The sequence below is a fragment of the Scyliorhinus torazame genome, chromosome 12, assembly GCF_047496885.1.
Source record: "Scyliorhinus torazame isolate Kashiwa2021f chromosome 12, sScyTor2.1, whole genome shotgun sequence".
NCBI lineage: Eukaryota > Metazoa > Chordata > Chondrichthyes > Carcharhiniformes > Scyliorhinidae > Scyliorhinus > Scyliorhinus torazame.
In genome coordinates this window covers 111,237,418-111,253,503 of record NC_092718.1, presented here as the reverse complement: position 1 = coordinate 111,253,503, position 16,086 = coordinate 111,237,418, and positions in this window count along the sequence as shown.

The window sequence follows — 16,086 nt, the reverse complement described above, 5'->3', positions numbered from 1 at the left end:
GCCCATTGCTCTGCAGCCTGGTCCTCTCCAGCCCGTCCCCCTGCTGTAGTGTGCTCCTCTCCTCTGAGCTGCTCCCGCTCACGTGGCCACAGGGTATCTCGCAGGGCTGCAGCCATCACTACAGCGGCCAGCATTGCTAATTTGTGTCCGAATTCCATTGTCTGCATTGGCTAAAATATGTTAACGTTGCACATGATGCCGTGCCAATCGAGGTGCCATGGACTACACGGTGGTCCCGTTTGGCATTGCGGCCTGCGACGCGTCGATGATGTATTATCCATGGCAATCAGTGTCCACTAGTCGATGAAGCAGCAGTCACTTCTCTTCCAACTTTCTTATTTTGTATTTGTATCCTGTCTGGTTAACGTTTAGTAATTTCCCGCAAATTATGCCGATGAGCGTTTGACGAATAGTTTAGCATCTAATTTTTGTATTGAGAATAGCAGACGTTAAGTTTTAACTTTGAAACAGAAATTAGTAAGAGCCGGATGGAACAGCAATGCCAGTATTAGAAAAGAGTAAAGTAGTGTAACACTTAAACAGATCATGTAAATGCTGCCATATGCTTTATTGTGCAGATGACATTAATTGGCGCCACCATAGTGTGCTATTTCAGGGACGCCCATTGGAGAGATTGGAAGTGCGCTACCTTTACGGAATTCGGGACTTTTCTTCAGCGGGAAATAAAACACAGAGGAGCAATTCTGCAATGGCACGTTTCGAGAAGGAACTGTCGATAGAATTATTATAAAGTGCATGCATTTTAAGAAAAATATTTTCACGAAAACAGAGAAAATAGGAACACGAAGCGAAGTAAAGAAAGCGATTGAATGGCGGAATCATAATTCACTTCAAAGCAAACTTAGGTATTACTTCGACAACCAGATTTTACTAAAATTAGGCAACCAGATATTTAAATCCGTCGAAAATATTAACCTGGCTACTCCTAAGAAAGACAATTGTATCATCATCACACGTATTCTACCATATGAATTTCTCTGAACTTGCTGATCCCTCGAGTTTGGTATCTTAGAAATATGCAATTGGTCAATCTGAATGAAATAATTCGAATCAAACGTGATTACACTATTTATGCACTTAAACTAAACGATGGTTATCTATCTGTCGGTCCTGTGTATTCTAAAATTAAGTTCCAATTAACTCAATAATGTAAATATCTTGAAAGAATGTCAATAATAGTAAGTTACCCTGCTACATTTTGCACTATTTGTCAGCATTAACTTATTTGACGTCAGCTTGTGAAATTTGTCAACACCATCTGGTTAACAATTTCAGACATGTGAAGTTTTCCAACATTTATTGTAAGCATTAGCTCCCCATTACATACACTGCCCTTAGTTTCATCCAATTGGAGTTATAATCGACAAATACTTGAATTTACTAAGGTCGAATATGTGTTAGCAGCCACTTACACCCATCATCCAATGCTTGCTTCAGTTGGCCAATGCTCTATTGTAACGCAATACGCACCCGTGCCATCGAATATCGATGTTCCATGTTTTAAGATTGTTGCAACTGTACATTTTACTTCACTGCTCCATGATACGGTCAACAGTATTTACTCGTTGCCTTTCGACACCGCATGGGGGAAGAGTGGCAGTCATTGAATTGCATCCTTGATCTCAGCAAAACTGCCCAATTTGAGATATGTCAATGCGTGGATAAGCAATTAAAATACGAGTCAATGGCTAGAAAAGCGAACAGCAGCATGCCTGTTTTTGTTTTCCGAGGTCGACCACAATTCAGAGTGAGAAAAATGGAAAAAGAATCAACAAACACCTTTGCTGAACAGTTCAATAACCGCGATTCAAACAGCTACCAAAATGTAATATGAGCAAGGGCAGCATGGGACTGCAGCCCTGGGGGCTCGGGTTCGAATGCCGACCCGGGTAGATGTCTGTGTGGAGTTTGCACATTCTCCTCTTGTCTGCGTGAGTTTGACTCGCACAACCCAATGATGTGCAGCTTAGGTGGATTAGCAATGCTACGTTAACCGTTAATTGGAATAATAATGACAATTTTAATAATAATTCTTAAATTTAAAACAAAAAAAAAGTAATATGAACAAACATTCAACAGTTTCACTGCTGCAACTCAAAATGTATACACTGGTCTCGATTCTCTGCTGCCCGTAGCCACTAGCAGAAGCGGCAGATAATCCAGCACTGAAACTGGCTGCACGGTAGCACAGTGGTTAGCACTGTTGCTTCACTGCGCCAGGGTCCCGTGTTTCATTCCCGCTTGGGCCATTGTCTGTGCGGAGTGTGCATGTTCTCCCCGTGTCTGTGTGAATTTCCAATGGGCGCTACGCTATCCACCTACAAGTCGCGAAAGATGTGCTGTTAGCTGAAGTGGATATTCTGAATTCTCACTCGGTGCACCCGAACAGGCGCCGGAATTAGGCGACTGGGGGATTTAGACAGTAACGTCATTGCAGTGTTCATGTAAACCTACTTGTGACAATAAAGATCACATTATTAAATAAACAGACTAGACGCCTCCCCATCGACTTCAGGATTGTTGTTAGCTCCCCGTTCTAATAGTCGGGTGCGAATTGGGTATTTTAAAAGTTTTGCATCGATTTGGGGACCGGTTCCATGGGCGCAATCCATTGTTTCAGAGAGGAAGATCGGACACCACGACTTCTCGGTTCTGCGTCCATAGAAGCGGTGCAGGTTGTGGAGCAATTCACGTTCTGTTAATGGGTTCGCACCACTGCCACGTGTAACGAGCAGTTGCAATGAAAAACGGTGTCCGATTCGGCGAGTGGGAACGGGAATCGGGCTTCTGGAAAGGGTGGTCACGTCGGTGATGGAGATGCAGGCATAGTGCAAGGAATTGCAGAAGTGTGTGTCAACAACCATCCAGCACGTGCACGTGCAGGTCAAAGAGTCCATCCGGCTACAGGAGAAGGCGGCTGTGACGACATTGCATTCCATCCAGGCCAATACGGTTCAGATGCCTTCCTTTGCGCAGGACTTGGGTGCGAATCAACGGCCATGAGTCAGTATGTCAAAGGTGTGCATCACTATGTATGTATTGGGCCACCTGGACATTGCAGTTATACTCCAGAGTTTGACCCCGTCACAACGGATGATGGCTGCGGGTATTGGCGATTTTGCACAGGCGCCGGTTGACTTGACCCAGTCATCGAGCTACGTGGCACTTTCCCAGAGGGACGTTGACTAGTGCTTGTCCTCTATGGTTGCATGGATTGAGAAGCTAGTCAAGACGGAAGTGGGCTCCAGGACTGGCAGTGACGTGTAGTAGTGGAACCCTCAAAACCCGCTCCTGTCGCATCCCCTTCCAGCGAGTAGCCCAGGGTCATCAGGTTCGCCGATAGCGGAGGAATTGAAAGGGCCTGGCCCGATGGCCCCCCACTGAGGAGATGGTGGAACAGCACGGCTCCTCAGTCTTCACTACCTTCTGACCGTGGCGCCTCCAATGGCAGTGGGATAAACAGGCCATCTGGGATACACGAGGGTATGCAAATTCGCCTGATCCGGACGAGAGGGCGACCGCCAACCGGGTCCCAGGACACAGAGCGGGAATCACAGCAGCGGCCTCCACCCCCGATGTAACGACGGGGTATCTCCCTCGACTCATCTTCTCTAAGGTCGGTGTCACTCCAAAGAACAAAAGGTTACAGAGGGTGGTGAGTGCGGTGCACACAAGGATGTCCGCTTTACAGGTCGCAGAAATGGTGGGTCGTGCTTGGACACGGTAGTTCCGGGGAGACACCCAAAAATGGAGCTCATCCCCTACTCACCTCCCTGATACTACCATTGGGCCTGACAGGTGCCCCCATTCCCAACAGGAAAGCCAGCGGCAGGGCCTGCAACCATACATGCGGCTCTGGGAACATGGCATACCTATCATCTCTTCAACAGCAGGCTCAAGCCTGTTTCCCGATGTTTTAAACCCGAGTGAACCTCACCAGAGGTTCTTCCTCCTGGTGGAGGCGAAGCGTTGCGAGAGCCCGGGATAATACCGGGACGTGCACGTTAATGATGTGCCTAAGGTCTTCACTGTACGGAAGGCACAGAGCACATTCATGCCGCTGTTTAGAAACCGGAGTCTGGCATTCCGGCAGAAGCCCTCCGCCAAACACGACGCCCACCTCTACTTTCTGCTGATGCGTGATTTTTCCACCGATTCTGCTTCCCGATGCTGGCGTAGTTGAAAGAAGAATCTTGCCACATATTCGTCGGGTTCGCCTGATTCTCTGCTGTTCTAGGCTGGGAATCACGTGGACAAGAATTGGTGCAGAACTTGGGAAACGACGACCTGCCGGCTGGACTTAGCTGTCGGCCAAGGGAGTATCTCTTTCATGGAGTTTTACGATTAGTCGTTTGAGGGCCATCCTCGCCCAGAATGCAAGACCTACCACCCCACCATATCCCAACAGAGACCACCTAATCAATGTTTTGCACACCAGCAGCCCCTCAATTAGGCAGAACCCCACAAGGGAACCCCTAATTAGAACTATCCCAGGAGTCCCCTGTGATTAGAGAGAATCGCATCGGAACGACCCAACGAATCCCAGAATTACAGACAGACCCGACAGAGACACCTAATTAGATGGAGTTCCACCAGTGATCATGTAATTAAAGAGGCTTGCACCAGAGACTCAAAAGAAAACCCCCTCCGGTTGAAGCCCCCATATGCGAGTTACGGCTAGAAAGAAGCCCAGAGATAGTGAGAGAAAAAATAACGCTTTTGAAGTTACCTGTGCAGTACACCGCTGTCTCAGGCAGCAGAAGCAGCACCTCTCAATTCCTGGAGAAACAAAAACTGTGAGATGGGTTTAAATGCCCTCAAATCTCTCATCTGCAAACCTTGCATTTATTTATTTCCCAAATTGCGTTCTCTCGGTTGCAGGTTACAGATTCTACACGCTGAACTTCACGGCAGCAGGGTAGCATCGTGGATAGCAAAATTGCTTCAGAACTCCAGGGTCCCAGTTTCGATTCCGGCTTGGGTCACTGTCTGTGCGGAGTCTGCACATCCTCCCCGTGTGTGCGTGCGTTTCCTCCGGGTGCTCCGGTTTCCTCCCACAGTCCAGAGATGTGCAGGTTAGGTGGATTGGCCATGATAAATTGCCCTTAGTGTCCAAAATTGCCCTTAGTGTTGGGTGGGGTTACTGGGGTATGGGAATGGTGTGGACCTTGGGTAGGGTGCTCTTTCCAAGAACCGATGCAGGCACGATGGGCCAAACGGCCTCCTTCTGCACTGTAAATTCTATGAAATGTAAATTCTATGAACAGAAAAACTAAAGTTGCAGCGGGAGCATTGCGGAAGGAGGTTGCTGGGAGGTAAGTCAACCTTTAAAAGCACTTGTCTTTGCAGGGGCAGGCCAGTCGATTTCGGCGGCGTGAGAAAAGCTGGTGTGTCAGTTTCAGCGGGAGCATTGCGGAAGGAGGTTGTTGGGAGGTAAGTCAACCTTTAAAAGCACTTGTCTTTGCAGGGGCAGGTCAGTCGATTTCGGCGGCGTGAGAACAGCTGGTGAGTCAGTTTCAGCGGGAGCATTGCGGAAGGAGGTTGCTGGGAGGTAAGTCAACCTTTAAAAGCACTTGTCTTTGCAGGGGCAGGCCAGTAGATTTCGGCGGCGTGAGAACAGCTGGTGAGTCAGTTTCAGCGGGAGCATTGCGGAAGGAGGTTGCTGGGAGGTAAGTCAACCTTTAAAAGCACTTGTCTTTGCAGGGGCAGGCCAGTCGATTTCGGCGGGAGTGGAGCTGGCTGTTTAGTCAATTTCAGCAGGAGCTGAGAATTTTTCTTTTTTTTTTAAATTAGTTTTTTAGGCGGGAACAGGAAGTCGACCCGCGGAAGTCTGGGAAGACCCTCACCAATAAATTCTGGTGGAGAGGAAACCCGAGACACTACGCGTGTAGTGTCTCCCACCCGCCCTCCTCCTCTAACCTAATAATAAAACCCATTGGTCTGAGGTAAGTACCATATTTTATTATATTATTATTATTTTTTATAAAAATTTAATTTAGTTGTTAGCCAGATCTTGGTAGAAAGTTAGAGGAATGGCAGGGAAGGGAGTGCACTGTTCCTCCTGCAGGATGTTTGAGGTGAGGGATGCAGTTAGTTTCCCTGCTGATTTTACCTGCAGGAAGTGCTGCCACCTCCAGCTCCTCCAAGACCGAGTTAGGGAACTGGAGCTGGAGTTGGAAGAACTTCGGATCATTCGCGAGGCAGAAGGGGTCATAGATAGCAGCTTCAGGGAATTAGTTACACCAAAGATTGGAGATAGGTGGGTAACTGTAAGAGGGACTGGGAAAAAACAGTCAGTGCAGGGATCCCCTGCGGTCGTTCCCCTGAGAAACAAGTATACCGCTTTGGATACTTGTGGGGGGGACGACTTACCAGGGGTAAGCCATGGGGTACGTGCCTCTGGCACGGAGTCTGTCCCTGTTGCTCAGAAGGGAAGGGGGAGAGGAGCAGAGCATTAGTAATTGGCGACTCTATAGTCAGGGGCACAGATAGGAGATTTTGTGGGAGCGTGAGAGACTCACGTTTGGTATGTTGCCTCCCAGGTGCAAGGGTACGTGATGTCTCGGATCGTGTTTTCCGGGTCCTTAGGGGGAGGGGGAGCAGCCCCAAGTCGTGGTCCACATTGGCACCAACGACATAGGTAGGAAAGGGGACAAGGATGTCAGGCAGGCTTTCAGGGAGCTAGGATGGAAGCTCAGAACTAGAACAAACAGAGTTGTCATCTCTGGGTTGTTGCCCGTGCCACGTAATAGTGAGATGAGGAATAGGGAGAGAGAGCATTTAAACACGTGGCTACAGGGATGGTGCAGGCGGGAGGGATTCAGATTTTTGGATAACTGGGGCTCTTTCTGGGGAAGGTGGGACCTCTACAGACTGGATGGTCAACATCTGAACCTGAGGGGCACAAATGTCCAGGGGGGGGAGATTTGTTAGTGCTCTTTGGGGGGGGGGGGGGGGTTTAAACTAATGCAGCAGGGGCATGGGAACCTGGATTGTAGTTTTAGGGTAAGGGAGAATGAGAGTATAGAGGTCAGGAGCACAGATTTGACGTCGCAGGAGGGGGCCAGTGTTCAGGTAGGTGGTTTGAAGTGTGTCTACTTCAATGCCAGGAGTATACGAAACAAGGTAGGGGAACTGGCAGCGTGTGTTGGTACCTGGGACATCGATGTTGTGGCCATTTCGGAGACATGGATAGAGCAGGGACAGGAATGGATGTTGCAGGTTCCGGGGTTTAGGTGTTTTAGTAAGCTCAGAGAAGGAGGCAAAAGAGGGGGAGGTGTGGCGCTGCTAGTCAAGAGCAGTATTACGGTGGCGCAGAGGATGCTAGATGGGGACTCTTCTTCCGAGGTAGTATGGGCTGAAGTTAGAAACAGGAAAGGAGAGGTCACCCTGTTGGGAGTTTTTTATAGGCCTCCTAATAGTTCTGGGGATGCAGAGGAAATGATGGCGAAGATGATTCTGGATATGAGCGAAAGTAACAGGGTAGTTATGAGGGGAGACTTTAACTTTCCTAATATTGACTGGAAAAGATATAGTTCGAGTACAATAGATGGGTCGTTTTTTGTAGTGTGTGCAGGAGGGTTTCCTGAAACAATATGTTGACAGGCCAACAAGAGGCGAGGCCACGTTGGATTTGGTTTTGGGTAATGAACCAGGCCAGGTGTTAGATTTGGAGGTAGGAGAGCACTTTGGGGATAGTGACCACAATTCAGTGACGTTTACGTTAATGATGGAAAGGGATAATTATACACCGCAGGGCAGGAGTTATAGCTGGGGGAAGGGCAATTATGATGCCATTAGACGTGACTTGGGGGGGGGGGGATAGGGTGGAGAAGTAGGCTGCAAGTGTTGGGCACACTGGATAAGAGGGGCTTGTTCAAGGATCAGCTACTGCGTGTTCTTGATAAGTATGTACCGGTCAGACAGGGAGGAAGGCGTCGAGCGAGGGAACCGTGGTTTACCAAGGAAGTGGAATCACTTGTTAAGAGGAAGAAGGAGGCCTATGTGAAGATGAAGTGTGAAGTTTCGGTTGGGGCGATGGATAGTTACAAGGTAGCGAGGAAGGATCTAAAGAGAGAGCTAAGACGAGCAAGGAGGGGACATGAGAAGTATTTGGCAGGAAGGATCAAGGAAAACCCAAAAGCTTTCTATAGGTATGTCAGAAATAAGCGAATGACTAGGGAAAGAGTAGGACCAGTCAAGGACAGGGATGGGAAATTGTGTGTGGAGTCTGAAGAGATAGGCGAGATACTAAATGAATATTTTTCGTCAGTATTCACTCAGGAAAAAGATAATGTTGTGGAGGAGAATGCTGAGCCCCAGGCTAATAGAATAGATGGCATTGAGGTACGTAGGGAAGAGGTGTTGGCAATTCTGGACAGGCTGAAAATAGATAAGTCTCCGGGACCTGATGGGATTTATCCTAGGATTCTATGGGAGGCCAGGGAAGAGATTGCTGGACCTTTGGCTTTGATTTTTATGTCATCATTGGCTACAGGAATAGTGCCAGAGGACTGGAGCACAGAAAATGTGGTCCCTTTGTTCAAAAAGGGGAGCAGAGACAACCCCGGCAACTATAGACCGGTGAGCCTCACGTCTGTAGTGGGTAAAGTCTTGGAGGGGATTATAAGAGACAAGATTTAAAATCATCTAGATAGGAATAATATGATCAGGGATAGTCAGCATGGCTTTGTGAAGAGTAGGTCCTGCCTCACAAACCTTATTGAGTTCTTTGAGAAGGTGACTGAACAGGTAGACGAGGGTAGAGCAGTTGATGTGGTGTATATGGATTTCAGCAAAGCGTTTGATAAGGTTCCCCACGGTAGGCTATTGCAAACAATACGGAGGCTGGGGATTGAGGGTGATTTAGAGATGTGGATCAGTAATTGGCTAGCTGAAAGAAGACAGAGGGTGGTGGTTGATGGGAAATGTTCAGAATGGAGTACAGTCACAAGTGGAGTACCACAAGGATCTGTTCTGGGGCCGTTGCTGTTTGTCATTTTTATCAATGACCTAGAGGAAGGCGCAGAAGGGTGGGTGAGTAAATTTGCAGACGATACTAAAGTCGGTGGTGTTGTCGATAGTGTGGAAGGAAGTAGCAGGTTACAGAGGGATATAGGCAAGCTGCAGAGCTGGGCTGAGAGGTGGCAAATGGAGTTTAATGTAGAGAAGTGTGAGGTGATTCACTTTGGAAGGAATAACAGGAATGCGGAATATTTGGCTAATGGTAAAGTTCTTGAAAGTGTGGATGAGCAGATGGATCTAGGTGTCCATGTACATAGATCCCTGAAAGTTGCCACCCAGGTTGATAGGGTTGTGAAGAAGGCCTATGGAGTGTTGGCCTTTATTGGTAGAGGGATTGAGTTCCGGAGTCGGGAGGTCATGTTGCAGCTGTACAGAACTCTGGTACGGCCGCATTTGGAGTATTGCGTACAGTTCTGGTCACCACATTATAGGAAGGACGTGGAGGCTTTGGAGCGGGTGCAGAGGAGATTTACCAGGATGTTGCCTGGTATGGAGGGAAAATATTATGAGGAAAGGCTGATGGACTTGAGGTTGTTTTCGTTGGAGAGAAGACGGTTAAGAGGAGACTTAATAGAGGCATACAAAATGATCAGGGGGTTGGATAGGGTGGACAGTGAGAGCCTTCTCCCGCGGATGGATATGGCAGGCACGAGGGGACATAACTTTAAACTGAGGGGTATTAGATATAGGACAGAGGTCAGAGGTAGGTTCTTTACGCAAAGAGTAGTGAGGCCGTGGAATGCCCTACCTGCTACAGTAGTGAACTCGCCAACATTGAGGGCATTTAAAAGTTTATTGGATAAACATATGGATGATAATGGCATAGTGTAGGTTAGATGGCTTTTGTTTCGGTGCAACATCGTGGGCCGAAGGGCCTGTACTGCGCTGTATTGTTCTATGTTCTATGTTCTAACATAAACACTGAACTGTCGTTGCTGTGGTCCAGGAGCATATCTCGATGATGCGAAATCATGCGGTTATTTTTACAGCTGGTTACTTCAAAGCCACTCAAGCGTGCAGGGAGATGAATGGAGCACTCATAGCCCGGTGAAAACAATTTCACAGATAAATGAATGAAGGAGTTACAGATCAAAGACCTGACGGTATTTGAATCCAGCTCACTGCTTTTCACTTTGCAGAGAGGCTGTTTAATCTTCTTGAGCCAGCAGCTGTATTGTGCATGTGAATTTTAAAGCAATGTTTTTTGCAGTGCCCTGTCTGTTTTTCTCTCGAGATTCAGGGCTGTGGTCTCTCATATGGACGCATACTAAACAGGGGTGTTTGTTATGGAATCTCTGTTGACGTCTCTCATATGGCTGTCTCGAATTAGGGTTCTCCGATGGAGGTCTCTCTAATGACAGGGTCTCTGGTGATACATCGCCCATCAGTCTGTCTCTGCTGGGGAATCGTGGAGGCACTGGACTGGAGTTCGGGGCACACTCGTACTGTGGGCTGCTCGTGAATCAGAACATTCAGTCGGGGCCTGGGGGGGAGCAGCCACCGGACTTCGTTATCTGGCCGCCTTCTCCGAGTTGCAGCATGTAGGGCAGCACGTGGCCCAATAGTTAGCATTGTAGCCTCACGGCGCCGAGGTCCACGGTTCGATGACGGCTTTGGGTTACTGTCCGAGTGGAGTTGCACATCCTCCCCGTGTTTGCGCGGGTTTCGCCCCCACAACCCAAAGATGTGCAGGGTAGGTGTATTGGCCACGCTCACTGCCCCTTAATTGGAGAAGATAATCGGGTACTCTGAATATTTTAAAACAATTGCGGCCTGACGGTATTTGAATCCAGCTCACTGCTTTTCACTTTGCAGAGAGGCTGTTTAATCTTCTTGAGCCAGCAGCTGTATTGTGCATGTGAATTTTAAAGCAATGTTTTTTGCAGTGCCCTTTCTGTTTTTCTCTCGAGATTCAGGGCTGTTTTCTCTCATATGGGCGCATGCTAAACAGGGGTGTTTGTTATGGAATCTCTGTTGACGTCTCTCATATGGCTGTCTCGAATTAGGGTTCTCCGATGGAGGTCTCTCTAATGACAGGGTCTCTGGTGATACGTCGCGCATCAGTCTGTCTCTGCTGGGGAATCGTAGAGGCACTGGGCTGGAGTTCGGGGCACACTCGTACTGTGGGCTGCTCGTGAATCAGAACATTCAGTCGGGGCGTGGGGGGGAGCAGCCACCGGACTTCGTTATCTGGCCGCATTCTCCGAGTTGCAGCATGTACGGCAGCACGTGCCCAATGGTTGGCATTGTAGCCTCACGGCGCCGAGGGGGGCGGGGGGGCGGGGGGTGGGGGGGGGAAGCAGCCACCGGACTTCGTTATCTGGCCGCCTGCTCCGAGTTGCAGCATGTAGGGCAGCACGTGGCCAAATGGTTAGCATTGTAGCCTCACGGCGCCGGGGTCCTCGGTTCGATGTCGGCTTTGGGTTACTGTCCGTGTGGAGTTTGCACATCCTCCCCGTGTTTGCGCGGGTTTCGCCCCCACAACCCAAAGGTGTGCAGGGTAGGTGTATTGGCCACGCTAACTGCCCCTTAATTGGAGAAAATAATCGGGTACTCTGAATATTTTAAAATGATTGCGGCCTGATACTGGAATTTACGCGTAAATTCATCGCAACCCTCTCATGCATAGACTGACTGGCAAAGAAATATGACTCTCTTCTTGACTTGCGCTTCCAGAGAAAATATGTGCGAATGGGGACTGGCAGGAGAATTTATGGCAGAATTCTCCGACTGTTGCGACTCAGCTATCGCACAGACAGCGCGGGGGGAGGGGGGGGGGGGTGGGCGGGGAAGCAGCCACCGGACTTCGTTATCTGGCCGCCTGCTCCGAGTTTCAGCATGTAGGGCAGCACGTGGCCCAATAGTTAGCATTGTAGCCTCACGGCGCCGAGGTCCCCGGTTCGATGCCGGCTTTGGGTTACTGTCCGAGTGGAGCTGCACATCCTCCCCGTGTTTGCGCGGGTTTCGCCCCCACAACCCAAAGATGTGCAGGGTAGGTGTATTGGCCACGCTAACTGCCCCTTAATTGGAGAAGATAATCGGGTACTCTGAATATTTTAAAACAATTGCGGCCTGATACTGGGATTTCCGCGGAAAATCATCGCCACCCTCGCATGCATAGGCTGACTGGCAAAGGAATATGATTCTCTTCTTGATTTGCGCTTCCAGAGAAAAGATGTGCGAATGGGGACTGGCAGGAGAATTTATGGCAGAATTCTCCGACTGTTGCGGCAGCACGTGGCCCAATGGTTAGCATTGTAGCCTCACGGCGCCGAGGTCCCCGGTTCGATGCCGGCTTTGGGTTACTTCCGTGTGGAGTTTGCACATCCTCCCCGTGTTTGCGCGTCTTTCACCCCCACAACCCAAAGATGTGCAGGGTAGGTGTATTGGCCACGCTAACTGCCCCTTAATTGGAGAAAATAATCGGGTACTCTGAATATTTTAAAATAATTGCGGCCTGATACTGGGATTTCCGCGGTAGTTAATCGCAACCCTCTCATGCATTGACTGACTGGCAAAGGAATATGATTCTCTTCTTGACTTGCGCTTCCAGACAAAAGATGTGCGAATGGGGACTGGCAGGAGAATTTATGGCAGAATTTTCCGACTGTTGCGTCTCAGCTATCCCACAGACAGCGCACTCCGCCGTTCACGGTTATCCTGTCGGCGTTCAGTGGGGAAAATGCCATTGACACACGATGGGAAGGAAAACCACAACCAACGACGGACGCGTGGCAGAGAATCACTCGACTAGGGGACTGGGACATTTACCCTATAGTCTCCCACATGGAGAATTGTACCCATTATATGATTTTTATTTCCAAGCCTAATCTTTGACATTAATTCGGAGCAACAATGACAATGATGTGATGTGCAAACCAATAGGAAGATTGAAATATCAAGTAATGCGTTGCCTTCACGATGCATGATGAACAGTCTTGGTGCTGACAAACAGCCGTGTTCACTGTTTAATTCCAGTTTTACTTTTGCTTTGACAACCGAGTCGGGCGCGACTCAGCTGCCGCCCCGCCGTGCGACCGGAAATTCACACCAGATGTCAATGGGACATTACATGGTCCCAGTCCCTCGCATGTCGATCATGTTGCGGGCGGGGCGGAAGAATCCAGCCCACTTAACCTTCAGAACACGGCATTTCAGATCATTACCTAACGCTGGTAAATTACTAACGGTCCACACATCGTATAAAGTAAATTATGTCATTGGGTCTCGGTCTGTACATTCCGGTTTGGAAATGCAATTTTCTACTCGGCAGCAGACCTGATCCTATTGCAGCACAGGGAGGAAGCAGCCTACATGGGATGGCTGACCTCAGAGATTTAACAACGCAATCATGGCCTGTTACTTCAGATGGAGTGACAATTGTGTCGCATAGCAGTCACCTGGAAATTACATAGCTTGAAATAAATCCGATACTATGTTGTCTGAAATTCAAACTGAGGTCTGGTGGGATCTCTGTCATGTAACAGGTTCCAGCATCTGCAACAGAGCGGACATCAGCCGACGTTAAATAATGCAGGTTCTCTTTGCAACAACAATAGATATGATTAAGCGTGAAAGGTGACCGTACCAGCCACTTAGAAAGGATAGCGTGGAAAATATGTAGGTGTAACGTGGAGTAGGCGTCATGTCGAAACTGGTGACCATTTGGCTTGTTTCGGATCTGGCCTTGGTGAGCGGCTGGGTTTGGGCGTCCAGCCGGGATGGTGGTGTCATGTTGTGTTGGGCTTGGATGAGGTCTCAGGGAGGAGTGTCTGGTGGTTTGTACTGGTGCGAGGTCGAAGGGGAGGGTAACGAAGTTCAAGTGGGACTATACTGGTGTTGGGTAGGGTTACGTCAGCGTGCAGTATTGTCAGCACTGGAAACTAACTGATGTTCGCTTAGAACCGGACAATGCTTGAGTCTTCAAACGGGGCTAGTTTAGCACAGGGCTAAGTAGTTGGCTTTGAAAACAGGCCAAGGCAGGCCAGCAGCACGGTTCAATTCCCGTACCAGCCTCCCCGAATAGGCGCCGGAATGTGGCGACTAGGGGCTTTTAACAGTAACTTCACTTGAAGCCTTCTCGTGACAATAAGCGATGCTGATTCTCTTGAGAGGCAAGGCGTCGGAACCATCGGATACTTCTGATGCAGAAATGCAATTCTTCTCATCGGGTTTTCGCAGGCTGAATATATCCATGTAACAAAATAGCCGCTCTTTTAAAACCCACTTTCCAGCACATGATCTCTCGCTTTCCAGGTGACAGGGCGTTTAATTAGATGCAGATACCATTTAAATTTGTTGCGAATTTCCACGTCTACCGCCAAATTGAGCAGTGACATCCAGACGTTCGTCACTCTACCGATGCCAAAAACTAATTTTTCAGCCTACTTCCAATTACGGTAAATGTGTGACCCCCTAATAATACTAACCTGAGCCGGGGAAAACCAGTCTTTATGTCTCTGATGTATCTACGCCACCCCCGCCCCCGTTTTAGGCATCTCAGAAACTATCCTGTTGTTCTCAGCAAAATAATGCCAGTCTGCGCATGTCTCCTCATCGCTGCAAATTTTAAGCCCTGGCAACATTATTGTAAACATGCCTTCCTCTCTCTCTGTCTCTCCAGAGCAATTATGCCCGTCCTCAAATGTGGTAATCAGAACGATAAACAAAATTGCAGATGTGGCCTAACCAGCGTTTTCTGTAGTTAAGTCATTAGATTACTGTATTTTTTTATAGACAGTAACTGTCTCACCAAATGAAAACATTACATACGTTTTCTTGACAACCTTCTGCACCATGCCTGTTACACTCATGGGAGTGCTACTCTGAACTCTGACATTTTTTACATCCTCAATATCTCTCGATTAATGAGGTGCTTATTTTTGTCCTCCTCAAACGCATTCCCTCACAATCTTGGGGAGTAATTTTATTTTTCCGCGCATCTACTCACTCAAACAAAAACACGACTGTCATTCTGGAGTCCACTGCTACCCTCCTGGCGACCAAAAAAGCAATCAATTGTTCTGCCACTAGCAAGTTTCAAGTTTATTCCATCCACAATTCTCTTTAAGTCATCAATTCTTGCAAAGAACATCAAGGACTCCAAAGCTGAACAGTGTGGTCTACCGCCGGAAACCGTTTACTATTTGCAGTAGTGTCCATCGAACACCTTTGCTTCCTGTCATGTTATGTATTTTGGAGAAAAGCCTGCCCCTGTTTTCAATGAAATATCGTTTTTCTGGCGATTGTACCAGGTGGAACCTTCGCAAATATCTACACGAGATCCATGTGGATTGGATGCACCGCTTTGCTCTTAGCGATCCCATGTGTTTGTTCATTAAAAAGGCAGTTACATGAGTAAGACACGATCTTTGGCTAACAAAACAATGTTGTCCATGCCCGATTCCTTCTAAACGAAAGAACAAACTAAGTTGCAGCGCAGCAGCAGGCCATTCGTCGCTTCAATTCTGCGCAGCCCATGCTGTCCGTCTAATCTAAATACGTCTACACTTCCCGGGACATTATTTTCATTTAATTGGCAAGATACCCCTTAGACGTCACTATCATGCCTGCTTGCACCATCTCCTCCAGCAGCGAATACCAGACACCAACTACCCTCTTGGTAAAAACATCCCTCGCACAACTCGTTTAAACTTCGCCCTCCCTCCTCAAACCCAATTCCCCAAATGATTGACTTTTTGCTCAGGGACAACGCTTCTGACTATCTGTCAAAGCTCCTCATACTTTTGCGGACGACTATCAAGTCGCCACTCAAAATCTGTCTGTCCAATGACAACAAATCGATTTATCCTCATTGAAGATGGATATCAAGTAGTCAATGAGATCACAGCAGATACATTCTTTATTAACTGTAAATTGCTATGGGCATCTACTACAGACAATGCATTTTCTTCCACTTGTAAAAGACTTGAAGATTAAAAAAATATTTTTATTTATTTTTAATGACAGGAACAAGAGTATGCCATACATGCTCCCGAGCTTTCTCCAGCGTTCAATTAGATCACAGCTGATACATGGCTA